General features: G+C 42.1%; 1 long non-coding RNA gene across 1 annotated transcript; it reads right to left on the bottom strand.

Annotated features, from left to right (window-relative positions):
- Positions 1–409: 409 nt before the first annotated feature.
- LOC137163722 (uncharacterized) lies at positions 410–12406 on the bottom strand. Its single transcript, XR_010922814.1, has 3 exons — positions 12233–12406; positions 1168–1250; positions 410–580 (listed from the first exon to the last, which is right to left on the bottom strand). It is a non-coding gene; the product is annotated as an uncharacterized lncRNA (long non-coding RNA).
- Positions 12407–12833: the final 427 nt, after the last annotated feature.

The following is a 12833-nucleotide window of genomic DNA, read 5'->3' as shown; positions in this document are numbered from 1 at the left end:
TTAAGTGACAAGATGCTTATGCTACTTAACGCTTTCTTCAACATATTAGATAATGTCTAGACAAACCCACTTTTTCAAGTGGCTAGCTGTAAGTTGTTGAAGTGCAAAATAATAATCTTAGCAAGAGCTTGCAGGTATTTTGTGAGCGTCAATGCTGTGACATCTCAGCTAATTGACTACTGGTTGAGTGATGCTGTTGCTGCTTTTAAATGCATTAGTTCTTGTGCCTACTTTAGTGTTCTCTATACAGCAAACGTAAAACTCAGCAGAGAAATAAGTTTCTGTGCATCATCTATATTTGCCCTTTCTTTGAATCTACAGTATAGCTAAAAAAAGGTTAGTGACAGGGTGAAATTATGCTAGAGTATTATTTACATCAAGGAGAAAAAAAGAGAACAACTGATGCATAATTTAATATATAGGCGAAGATATACAAACAAAAAAAATTCGAAAGAAATAAACAGATAATTACAATTGCACATGTAACTAACTGGTAATCAGGAAGAGAACACAGAGATGTATCATTCTCTCACAGTGCTCTGTCCATGGGAAATTTGGAGTTAGATGTTCATGCTTTGTACTGTAAGGAGACGACAATATACAGTAAGACTTCTTGAGAGCCAGTGGGAGCCAGACCCGACTCTGGAAAATCCTACTTTCCTGGTGGCCCAGGCTTTAACTTTCATTTTCTCTGGTTTGAGAAGCAGAAAACTCTTTCACTGTGTAAGAACACTAGCAAAGAGTAATCAAGCCTGTTTGATGGGAGAGTGTAATTGTATTTGCAGCACGGACATCTGTATCCATTCTATGTGGATTCAATATTGTAATGGATTTGCTGTAAAACCACAAGTAATTTTATTGGAATAAACCCAAAGATGGACTTGTGTGATCTTGCCTGTGCAAAAACTGTGTCTGATTAGACATTTTGTTGAAATTAGTGAGTGTACAATTAAATGACAAATCATTTCAAACCAAATAAAAATAATTGAGCCCAGATTATCTTCTGCAGTAGTTAGGAAGTTAATGAAGAGCTCAGGTTGCTCTAACTTACACCACCTGGTTATGTTCTCTAGAAGACCATATGCCAATAATGAATGGACAGAACAGAAACATGCTAACTCCCTCACATATATCTATGTCACAGTTAGAGATGGGAAATCTACTTACCTGGCCAGCATGTCTGAATAGGCATGGGAGGTGCAGGGCAGTAGTTTGCTGATGGTATAGACCAGAGGTAAATTAATGCCATCCTGATGCGAGGAAGAAGAAGAGGGAAGAAATTGTGTCAAAAGGGGTGTCTCACTCACAGCACCTCCTGAAGTGCTGTACCTTATACACCACCCCTTGGTCAAAACAGTGCTCTAGATACATAAACTTAGCCCTCAGTGACTTAACTTCAAATCAGCCCTGAACAAAAGAAAAACAACCAAGACATTAACTTCTAATAATAATACTAGTGATTAATATTAATAATCCTGTTCTTGCAGGTGAATGGAGAGGGGAGGGATGAGGAGTATGCACATTTTTAAAGGGCACATGTTATTGGGCTTTTTGGTACATGGTGATTAGGTTAGCTGGTGCAGTCTATTACATGTATTTTGATACTGGGAAAATTTTAAATGATACAAAGTTTCCTGGAGAATGGGATGGGATGAGTCCTTAGTGTAGTTTTTTCATTGAAACCAAAGACCAGATTTTGACACTTTTATTCATGTTTAGTGGTATTTCACTTCACAAATGGTCCCATTGAAATCAGAAAGAGTGAACAACTGTATTTTCTTTAACCTTTCAGGAACGGTGTTTCACATGCTGCCCCCATATAATGAAGTACTGTTTGCCTAACCTCTCTCCATCAGCTTCTATTGCATTTTTATTGGCAAGCTCCCAAAAAACTTTGTTAAAAACTCTTCAGAATACGATCAACAGAATGTGTGAGCCTTGTTGAAATAATGACTTGGGACCACGCATGAATACCAAGCCTTCTATAGAAATGCACTGAATGCAAAATGGAATAAAAGAAAAATTCAGGACTACGGAAGAACAGTTGTCCAGTTCAAAATTCAAAGGTTATAAAGTTACACATGCGCCAAAGCTTTTCTGTGCTGTCTATAGCAGTGACACCACATAATGACATCAGTGTGCAACTGTTGTGCCCAAATTCCTGTAGGAACATCTATACAATAGAAAATGGAATGGAAGGAAATGAAAAGGAAATGTCTTTAATAAGCCTCATTGGGTTACCTTTTAGGGAGGAACGTTTACAGAATCATTATTTCCTCTCCAGCTTGCTGATGTTATTAAAGAAGTGTTCCTATGCTACTGTCAAAGAACCTTGAATGAAAGTTTAGTTAATTATGCACTTAAATGTTAAGAATGGTTTACATTAGATGAACAAACCATTGAGATGAAAGCATTTGTACAGCAATTTTGAATGTCTATCATAAATTGGATCAAGCTCAGGCTGTAATTTAAAAAAACCCCTAAAATATGATGGTCTGTTAACCATTTAATTGCTCTTCTCTTGAGGATATATTTACCATTCCACAGAGAACACAGTCCCCATCATCCAGAACTACTGTGATCTGTCCTTAAAAGCCAAAGCTGCAGGGTACCTAGTTCAAAGGAGGCGTCCAGTTTATTGCAAAGTTAGCTATTTTATTTTATTTTCCCCTAAAGTCGCTATTTACTCATGAAAAGAAGGGTGCTGTCATTTTTCACCTCAATGGGGTGAAAAAATTCCTGTGGGGACCATCATCCTAGTATTGCCGTCATCTGAAGGAAATTCTCCTTTAGACACAGTTGTGGAATTACTTTTTGTTTTCTGACGCAATCTCCTTTCAAGACTGAATTGAGGATGAATTCCTCACAAGGGGCACTAACTTCCTTTACTATGACCCAAAAGCCTAAATCCATCCTCAAATTTAGTACTTGAAAAACTCAGATACAAACAGCAGAATTTAGTACATTGTGGTTTGCAAACAATAATGGAAAAAAGCAGGAAAGTCATCCAAAAGACCATTATAGCAGTCTAGACGGGAAATAACTAGGGCATGAACCATTGGTTTGGCCCTCGATAAAGAGAAAAATATGAATAGTAGATATACTAAGCAGTTTAAGTCTGTATTATCTGGCAGTCATACCAATAAGAGTTGCAAAATGTAGACTGGTATAAAAAACCCATAATTCCTAAAGATGAAACAGGGATTAGATGGTAAGAAATGAATTTGAGAATCTCTCATTGATGTTAGTGGGGGTAGGATTTCACCCAGAGTGGGAAAACCATATCTAAATCAGAGTGGTAGGATTTTACCCTTGCTTTGCATTCACTTTTCACAGATTTAAATGACTGTATAAGATGCAAAGCCTTGCTGCATGCTTTGTCATGGAGACCTTAATTTTGCTCTGCATTGCTTTGTTGCTCTCTTAATATAAAATAAAGATCACTAAGACTGGAAATACCTGGCTACTTTTTGTGTATGAAAAAATAAACAGGAGTTGTAAGCGTGTCAAAAGGAACCTTTTTGCAAATGATTTAACTTAAAACTGGGAGCCTCTCTTGAGCTATGTATGTAACATATCAGGAGTTACTTATGTAGAACTGAAAGGCATTTTCTGACAAAAGGACAAAGTAAACAGTTTCTAAATATATATCAATTAAAGATAAATTGGTCATTGATTGAAAGCTCCAAAAAAAGTGCAGTATTTGATCCACATAAACTACTGAAACACAATAGGGAAATACACTCATCTACATAAATAATTAATCTGTGCTGTGTCTGACTAAATGATCTAGTTTTAACTGCAGTACTAAATATCAGTGGCAGAGGGGGCATCCTCTTTAGTATTTCAAGAATATGGCTAAAACCAGAAGACTGGCTTTATTTCTCACATTGTTCAAACACTGAGCCCTCAGTGAACCATAACCCTGATGCTGCATGCCTGCTGAGAGATGCTGAGCTCCCTCAGTTCTTAGGCCTCAGTCCTCACTGCACCTGGTGGATGGATGGAAAAGGGGATGACTATAAGCCACATTTCTGCTCTCCTGTTTTTGGGCCATCCAGAGCTAAGACAAAGGCTACTCCAGCTATATATCCCTCCCATGCTGGTATTTCCTTCCCCATCTTTGATGTCCACTATATGACGGGGATGTGTAGCTTAGAGCCAACTACACTGAACTTGCACCACCTTAGTATTCCAGTGTGTGATAGGCCAACTGCCCACACCAGCAAAGCAGGGATTAACAGAGCCCTGGGAAGGAGCCAACAGGAGAGGGGATGGGAGCAACAGCCAATCAGGGTTCAACAGGCCCATATAAGAAGAGCTTCAGGACAGGACAGGGCAGGGTGGGAATAGACTCTGAGGTGCCTGCAGGCTGGGAAGCCTTGTGCACCTTAGGTATAGCTACTGTTGGCAGGGACCAGGAGAGCCAGAGGAACTCCTGGTGGACTACTAAAAACAGGTAGTGGTAGGCCCTGAGAATGGGTGAAGAAGGTGTTAGGGCTGTGGCCCAGGGAGGCAGCAACAGAAAGAGGAACTTGGGGTGCAGCAAAAAGCTATGATCCACAGGGTCCCTGGAGTAGTGGATAGGGCTGGATCCTCCCTTTGCCTTACTTGCTACTGGGATGTGGCAGGACAAGTCACTGCAGGCTGTGTCTTGCAAGCTGAGAGGCCTGTAGTACCTGAGGCGGAGTTCCTGCTGGCAGGGAATGGAGCAGCTGGAGGAGCCAGAGGAGCTCCTGGTGGGATGCTGAAAGCAGTAGTGGTAGGCCTTGAACAGGTGAAGGTGTTAGAGCTGGGAGGATGTGACCCAAGGAAGACAGCAGCAGGAAGAGGAACTTGAGGTGAAGCAAAAAGGCTGAGATCCACAGAGTCCCTGGGCTGGGACCTGGAGTAGCTGGTGGGCATGTGGTCCCCCCCACTTGCCATTGGGAAATGGCAGGACAAATCACTGAGGGACTGGAAGGATGAGGGTCTGCAGTTGGGCAATTGGGCAAGTGGCTGGACAACTGAGGAGTCAAACCTCCCCCAGAAGGGAGGAACATGGATTGTGATTCAGCTGTGATTCTGGACAGGTGTGGGAATGGCTGTAGGCCAACTGTGGCGAGAGAGTGACGGTGTGCAGGCTGGGGATGTGGATGTTGGCCAGGAGCTAAGCCCCAGATGACTGGGAGGAGGTGCCAGTCCAGTGGTGACTACAACGCCCTGTTACCATGTCAGGGAAAATCCTTGGCTGTCCCTTTAGGGAAGCTTTCTGGCTGTTTTGTGCAGCAGCCATGGATTTGGCTCTTTTTGTCTTCAGTAAGGACAATGTCTTGAGGACATTCTGAACTGCTCAAGATCGGGCCTGCTGCTTGTCACTGACATTCCCATTAAAATCAGTGGTAAATGGTTAGTGATCTCATCCTGGATGAGAAATTGTATTTATTACACTTGGAAAGAAATACTTATTTCCCAGAGACAGCAGAAGCCTGTGGGTCCACCCATGACATGGTAACAGATGTGCGTGGCTCACAGAGGTTACCCAAGTGCATTAACTCACACAGTATTTTTTATCTAAGTTGTCAATTCATCCATTCTAAGGCAAATTTCCTTCCAGAACCGTTGCCAGAGGATGTTGTGAAGATCAAGATTATAACTGGGCTTAAAAAAAAACACTATATAAATTTATGGATAGGTCCATCAATGGTCCAGATGGTCAAGGATTGCTGTTTTCCAGAAGCTGGGAATGGATAGTTACCTGTTCTGTTCATTCCCTCTGAAGCACCCAGCATTGCCCACTCTCAGAAGACAGGATCCTGGTATAGATGGACCATTGGTCTGACCCAGTACATTCTTATGTTCTTAGAACCAAAACCAAATACTCTCCAAACCTTCTTAGTCAATATAGTCATGAACCATGAAATTTAGATTTGAATCAGGATCCAATCCCAATTTCCTTAAAGTTTGGAGGATTTGACAGTTTTGTTTTAGTCCATTACAGAAATAGAAGTAAAGCTCAGATCTACATAAAGATGTACTCTAGTTCAAAAGGAATTATTGTGGGGAAGTTCTATGGCCTGTGTTATACAAGAGGTCAGAATAGATGATCCCAATGGTCCCTTCTGGCCTTGGAATCTACAAAGCTAAATGTACCCTAAAATCAGGGGTATTTAGATTTTAGTTTGTGCCCACCTAACCTTTTTAGGGGGGGGGTTAAAAGTATCTTTTTTTCATTTTTGCATGCCCTTACATTTCTGGGTCTCAGCAGTGGCTAGAAAAGAATGTTCTGAAATAGCAAGAGGGGGGCCTTACTTTGTTTTTACTTAGATATCATTAACTCCCACAGGAGATTGCGTAAAAACAAAGTAAGGCCCCCCTCTTGCTATCTGAGTAAAAACTGAAGGTGAAGAATGTCAGGGCCTGGCATTATATCTATAGCCCATTTGAGACCAGGAGGATTTGACACAGACTCATTTCCTTGGTCTTTCAGACCAGAGAAGCATCCAGATTTTCTTCACACTGAGCCCCTAAATCTGTTAGGTGTAATTATTGTTAATTCCAAATCCAGTCAGTGCTCAAAATGAGGTGAAAAACATTGTGGAGCTTGTTGAAGCTGGCATAGCAGAAGGGCCAGGGAAGAGATCACAACCAGGTAAAACAGGAACTTTAAAAAGCGGATGTGATCTCTGAAGAATAGGTTTATTTCTGACTCTTGTTCAAGTCATGAAATGGTCTTTTTTTCTGAGTGACCGTGTCTAATTTTTTTACTCTGTTTCATTTTTTTGGCATTTGCCTCATTTTACAGAAGAGTAAAACTTGTAAGGAATTGAGATGTTGGTGTCCTTGGTTTGTGAAGGAAATAACTGCCAATTTCAGCTCCTACTCATTTATTTCAGTTCTCTTCTCCTTCCTGCTCTGTTTCCTTAAAACCTTGTAATGCTCTGGCTTTCTGGATCTAGATATTAGTGTTATACTGGGCTAGAATTACGCTTAAGGCCATAAACTAAAGGTGTTTGGGGCTATGGAGCACAGTGGTTAATGTCTATGAAACTTAATCTAGCTTCTGTTCTTTCAGGGTCTTGCATGGACTGACTGCAACTCAACAGTAATGAAAGGTCAATTCAGAAGTCAAAAACTTACAACCGTTACCTTTCATTTGCCCCGAGAGTTGGACATATCTGAGTGTTCTTGTATCTAGAAGATATTGCATCACTGAAGTGAGAAGGCTTATTCAAGAAACTACTTGCTTTCCTAGGCACCCATTTTAGTTTGGGTCAAATATAAAATGTTGACACCAGAATGGAAATAAATCCAATGTGACTAAGGTAAACTGAAATGAGCAACCTTATAAGGCCTGATGCTGCAAACACTTACAGCTCTGAGTAGAAGAATTCACCATCTTAAATCAGTAGCCAATTATAACATCCCCATGCTCTGGTTCAGCTATGTCAGATCATGTGCTGGGGGATGGAGGCAAGGATCTTTCCATTTTTTCACTCATCCTGCCCACCTCCTCCAGGGAGAGTAAGCCAAAGGGAGGGTCTGGGCAGCCTATAATGGGATGAAAAGCTGAGTTCTGACTCCTCATTCAGTTGTGCAGGCATGTAACTCAATGCTCAAGCCAGTATTAGCTGTCTACAGGATCAATTCCTAAACAGGATGAGATCTCAGTTTGTACAAGAGGGAAATCTGAGGTTCTTTAATCCTGTTGATGGCTGGCTTTCTAGGTAGACATAACTCTGCTTTCAGGTGAGCACGCACACACATACACACCTCCCAGTGACCCTAGGAACTGTATGCATATCTGAAGACACAATTTTGCCCATTGCTTATTTCTGGTAGTTTTCACAATGTTTTTGCCTCCACCATGTTTGAACCTTGGTCCTAGTTCACTGGATTTATCACATTGTTTTGCACATGTGCCCAGAGCTTTGGATGAGCAATCTAGTTTTTAATAGATTGACATATACATATGAATTAAATAATGCCATTGCATTTTAGTCTGTGTTGTGTGCTGAGAAGACTGAGTTGTATGTTCTTTTCCCTTTCCTCTTTCTTCCCATAGCTTTAATAATGTATTTAAAAATGGGGGGGAAGGGATGATTTGAAAGTGAAACAGCTGCATAAGAATCAGTTTATTGCTGTGGTTCATTTGAGACTTTATTTCAAGAATGTGTAAACTCCAATTCCCACTTAGTTCTTCTATTATTTAATTTAAATTATTATAAATTATTTTGTCAAATGGTGAAAATCAGTGGCTCAGATAAACCATGAAGGTCTTATAGCTTCTAAATTAAAAACAAATTAGAGCTCCATTAATTAAAAAATGCCAGTATCAAAGGAGCTTTAATTCCTCACTAATCTTTGTTTTTGTTGACACTTCTGGTCCATTTTAATTATATTTTATAAGGAGGTGTGTTCTGGCTGAGTTCTGATAAGAACTTTGATTTAAGGGCCTGCTCCTGGGACGTGTCACGTCAGGCCTGATCCTGCATCAAACTCGGAGCGACTCCTAAATAGCAGTGGAGCCCCATTGCACTAAAGAGGTCTCCATGTGGGCACCGGGGTAGTCTGCAGTGAGCTCACTGCCAGGTCCAAGCTTCACTGCTGTGAGGGGAGGAAGCCAACAGCTTTTGTGGGAGTTGAAGGTGCTCAGCACCGTGAGAGCTGGCTCATTTGTAAGGCCTCAGTCTTGTAATGAGCTCTGTGCAGAAGGGTGCCCTAGGCCTGTTTGGATCCTGTTTGTGAAATCACTAGGGTTTCACAGCAGTCTAGGACTCCACCTGACTTTAGCTCACAGCAGGGCTGATGCCAAAGATGTTAAGAATTTTTGGAGAGGCTTTAACTTCTTAATTTACAAGGTGGCAAGAAACCACAGCCTTAAAATGTCCTGTGTTAAGTGGCATGTGTCAGAACCGGAGAAAAGAGCCTCTAAATTGCAGGAGCCCTTTAATGGCAAATCTGAACTGAAATATATAAAAACCAATATGATAAAGTGCAGCATAACTTCTAAGAGGGGGACTAGTTCCCCATGGCAAAGAGTCATACTTATGCCTTCAAAGTATCCTTTTTTCATATCTGGACAGGTGAGTTACTTGGTATCTCATCTTTGGCTGCATAGCTTTCTGGAGCGAATGCATCCATCTAACACTATGGATACAGAACGGAGCACAAACAAATGGAGGCGCCTGGGGAGGAAGGAGAATTCACCTCCTGTGGGTAAGCTGTACAATCTCTGTAAAGAGAAACAGATCAGAATACATGGGACAGGCCAGCTGGCAATCTGTTAAATCAGTAGGCTGGGCTTACAGTTGAGCAGGGTGAAACTCCCCAGGTTTGCTTCACCAGGGTTCAGGTGACCTTCTCCTTTGCTTTCAATGCATGCTAATTCTCACTCTCTGAGATTCACTGTGACTTTGTGTGGAGTCTTGCCCTTTAGGAGAAGTTATTCATCATATGGGTTTATTTATGTGCATGTTCAGTATGCAGCTGTTGGCCTTGCCTGCCTCTGCAGTGCCCTGTAGTCTTCCTACCAGATGGTAAAATGCACTACCTGTAGGGTAGAGAGAATAGAGCTCTATACTATGACTCTGATGACCTGGGTTCTAGTCCTCCTGTGTGATTGGGGGCAATTTATTTTCTCTCTCTCCCTCAGTTTTCCCATTTGTCAAATGGCAGTCATAAAATTTATGATGGATGTTGGTGAAATCTCATTGAAGCTGGTGGGCATAATGCTGCCCTTAGTTCACAACAAATGTAAGAATCGATTTAAAAAAAACACTTAAGTACAGCAGCAGAAACAATAGGGCCACTGCCCAAAACACAAGTGATGTGTAAGGGTGGTCAGAAGCTTAGGTATGTGGGTGAAGGGTTTTTGCAGGGGAATGAATGAAGATACAGAGGGGTATTTTGTGGGGTTGGGGTTGTCTGAACAGAAGCACCCAGAGAACTGGTAAAGATACAGCAGGAAAGCCATAGAGACAGCAGAAGAAGCACTTGTAATGTGGCCTGAGACAACCAAAAGGAAAGGATTCTGGGCAGAGTGCTGATAAAGAAGTTTGGAACTATAAGCAAAGAAACTGCTTCCTTTTTGAGTCTTACTGTATTCAGGGAAACAGGAATAGGCCAGTAGCAAAAATTACTAACCCCCAACATTAAGTGGGAAGGCAAGCCCAGGAGGGAATTGTGACTGATCTATGTGCTGCTATTTATTAAGGGCATGTTTTAATGTCACAATCTAGCCCAATTTAAGGGTCAGCAATAACAACTTTTTCCAGTTGACACAGTAAGGAAATATGAGAAAGTGAAGCAATTGCTGTTTTCAGCTTAACACAGTTAAACATTACTTTTAAAAATTAGTCTCTCTCTGGAAATAAAACTCTAGCCAGTTATAAAATAGTAGTGTTGAAAGAGTTGGAATCAGTTAGAAGTAGGGGGGAAACCTACAAACTTGAAATGCAGAAAAATTCAAGTTCTATTTCCCCAAAAGTTTTCATTTAAAAATATTTCAGCACTCCCTAAAAGTTTCCCTTCTAAAGTTGTGGGAAATGTCAAATTGAAAAATTTTAAAAAATCAGTTTTGACAAAATCATATTTTGGTGGAAAAGTTTGACCAATACTAGTTGGATGTAAATATTGCTACTAATAAAGGAATAATTGCATCCTGGCTAAATCCAGAAGATTTTCAGATATTTTGGTTTTCAGAAATACTGTGCATTCAGTGTATTTATTCTGCCTTGCCTAAGATTAGATAGGTATTTATAACTATACTTAAATTCATTATAAGGCCCTATAGTGTTGCTAAATTGCAAATGTTCAGTGTCAAAGCAGAATGCCATATTCTTCCTTCTCTGTACACAGAATTTCTAGAGGTGTTAAAGCCATTTTTGTGGGCAATCTAAGGCCCTCTATATCCAACAGTGTGATGATAAAGTCATTACTCAATGACTGACACATAAAGGTGGTTACATTTTATCCAAATTTAGAAGTCAGCAGTTTTGTCAAAAGTATTCAGTAATTCCTTCAGAATGGGAATACCTAGAGGCTATTTTGATTTAACTCCCTTTATCTTTGATTATAATATGCTAACAAATCCTTAATCTCCTTTTGTTTTAAGAATAATGCAGTCTCTACCATAAATATGTCCATACTCCATATACCAGCAGCTCCTATCTTGCTAAAGGTTAAGGACTCCCAACAGTTGAGGAAGGGCTACACTGCATTACATCCCCAAGCATATAGGGAAGGCGCAAAGGGGACTTTAATCTTAGCATCCCAACCCCATCCCTCATTTGCACACCAACAGAGGACAATTAGAGTCCCTCAGCTCTAGACAGCACATGCATTTCTACCCTCTTGCAGCCCCCTAGCTGGGGAACCCAGGCCCAGCCTCTGCATTGGGCGCTAGTCCAGGATCCCTAGGACAGACAAAGTTCACTCTGCCAGACTCCTTGCTGCCATCTTTCTGGATTTCTTCCTGCCCAGCCTGTCAGCAGGCCTCTCTGTGTTTTCCCCCTTGGAATCTCTGACTAGATTCCAAGCCAAAAGTAGAAACTTAAACCCACCTCTACTTGCCTCTTGCTTGGCCGTTCAATCCTTTCTGTTCCTCCCAGAGATCTCTCCCTGTAAGCCCTGATCCTGCCTCATTATCAGGGCTCACCATTGGAGCTTGCCCAGTCCCCTGGCTCTTCTCTCCCCTGGGCTCTTACCAGACTTTGCTACTCAGAAGAAGATTCCAGAGCCAACTCCCCCTGTGGGCTTCTCCTTGACCCAACCATTCCCTCTAGTCCTAGAGAATGGCTGCAGTCTCCCTTCAGTCCCCTTCTTCTCCTCTACTGAATGGCACAGCAGACTGAGTCAATGCCTGGCAGCAGCCCCCTTCTTTGCTGTGCTTCCCTTCTTTAGAGTCACCACACAGCCCCTTTCCCAGCTGGACTTCATCTTTAATTAAAACTAGCCCACCCCCTCTGGTGTAGCCAGGTAGCATAATTAGCCTCTCATGCCCACATTAACCTTTTCATTGCTTGTGTAGGGACCAAGAAACCAAGGCCACCTTGCCTAGTGGCTACAGTTCAGGACAGTGTCACCCAGAGGCAAGAGTCTAAGGCTGCCTTCCCTAGCAGCTACACCATGGGTGAGGTGGCTAAGGGAACTCCAGGCCCACCCTACTACACCAAGTTCTGACCAGGGCCTTTCAAACAGTAGCCCTCATGCACATCCCCTGGTTCACTTCCTACCCTTGTTCCAGTCTCACCATGGGTTGGTCTGGGGATCCCTTCTGGGTTCCTCTCTGGTCTGTCTCCGAAGCCCCATCCCCTAGCAACAGCAAGCCATCACCCTCAGTTCCCAGGGTCAAAGGGCTTCCAGGGGCTTGGCTATGAGGCTCAGTCCTGGCAGGTTAAAGTCCCAGTGCCTTCTCTGCAGGAGGTTGCTGCACCTAACTGCTCCCCTCCTCAGTTAACCCACACTGAGTTCAGCTGCTCACTTTTGAATGCTCCCTCCAGTGGGAGTATGCCCAACACAGGTGAGGGGATGGCTTCCTGCATCCAGAGCAGCTCCTTAACCCTCGCCTCACCAAGTGCAGGGACGATACATCCTGTTGCAGGGATATACACCCCTCCACAGTCATGCATTGACACTTTTTCTGTAGGGAACTTTAATATAATATATGCTTTCTTTTATAACATAAGAATGGCCATACGGGGTCAGACCAATGTTCTATCTAGCCCAGTATCCTGTCTTCTGACAGCAGCTGGTGCCAGATACTTCAGAGGGAATAAACAGAACAGGGCAGTTTATCGTGCAATCCACTCCGTCATCCAGTCACAGCTTCTAGCAGTCAGATGCTTAGGGAC

The sequence above is a fragment of the Emydura macquarii genome, unplaced genomic scaffold (genome assembly GCF_026122565.2).
Source record: "Emydura macquarii macquarii isolate MOO-44397 ecotype Brisbane River unplaced genomic scaffold, CSIRO-AGI_Emac_v2 contig_2636, whole genome shotgun sequence".
Lineage (NCBI taxonomy): Eukaryota > Metazoa > Chordata > Testudines > Chelidae > Emydura > Emydura macquarii.
This window is presented reverse-complemented; position numbering and strand designations above follow the sequence as displayed.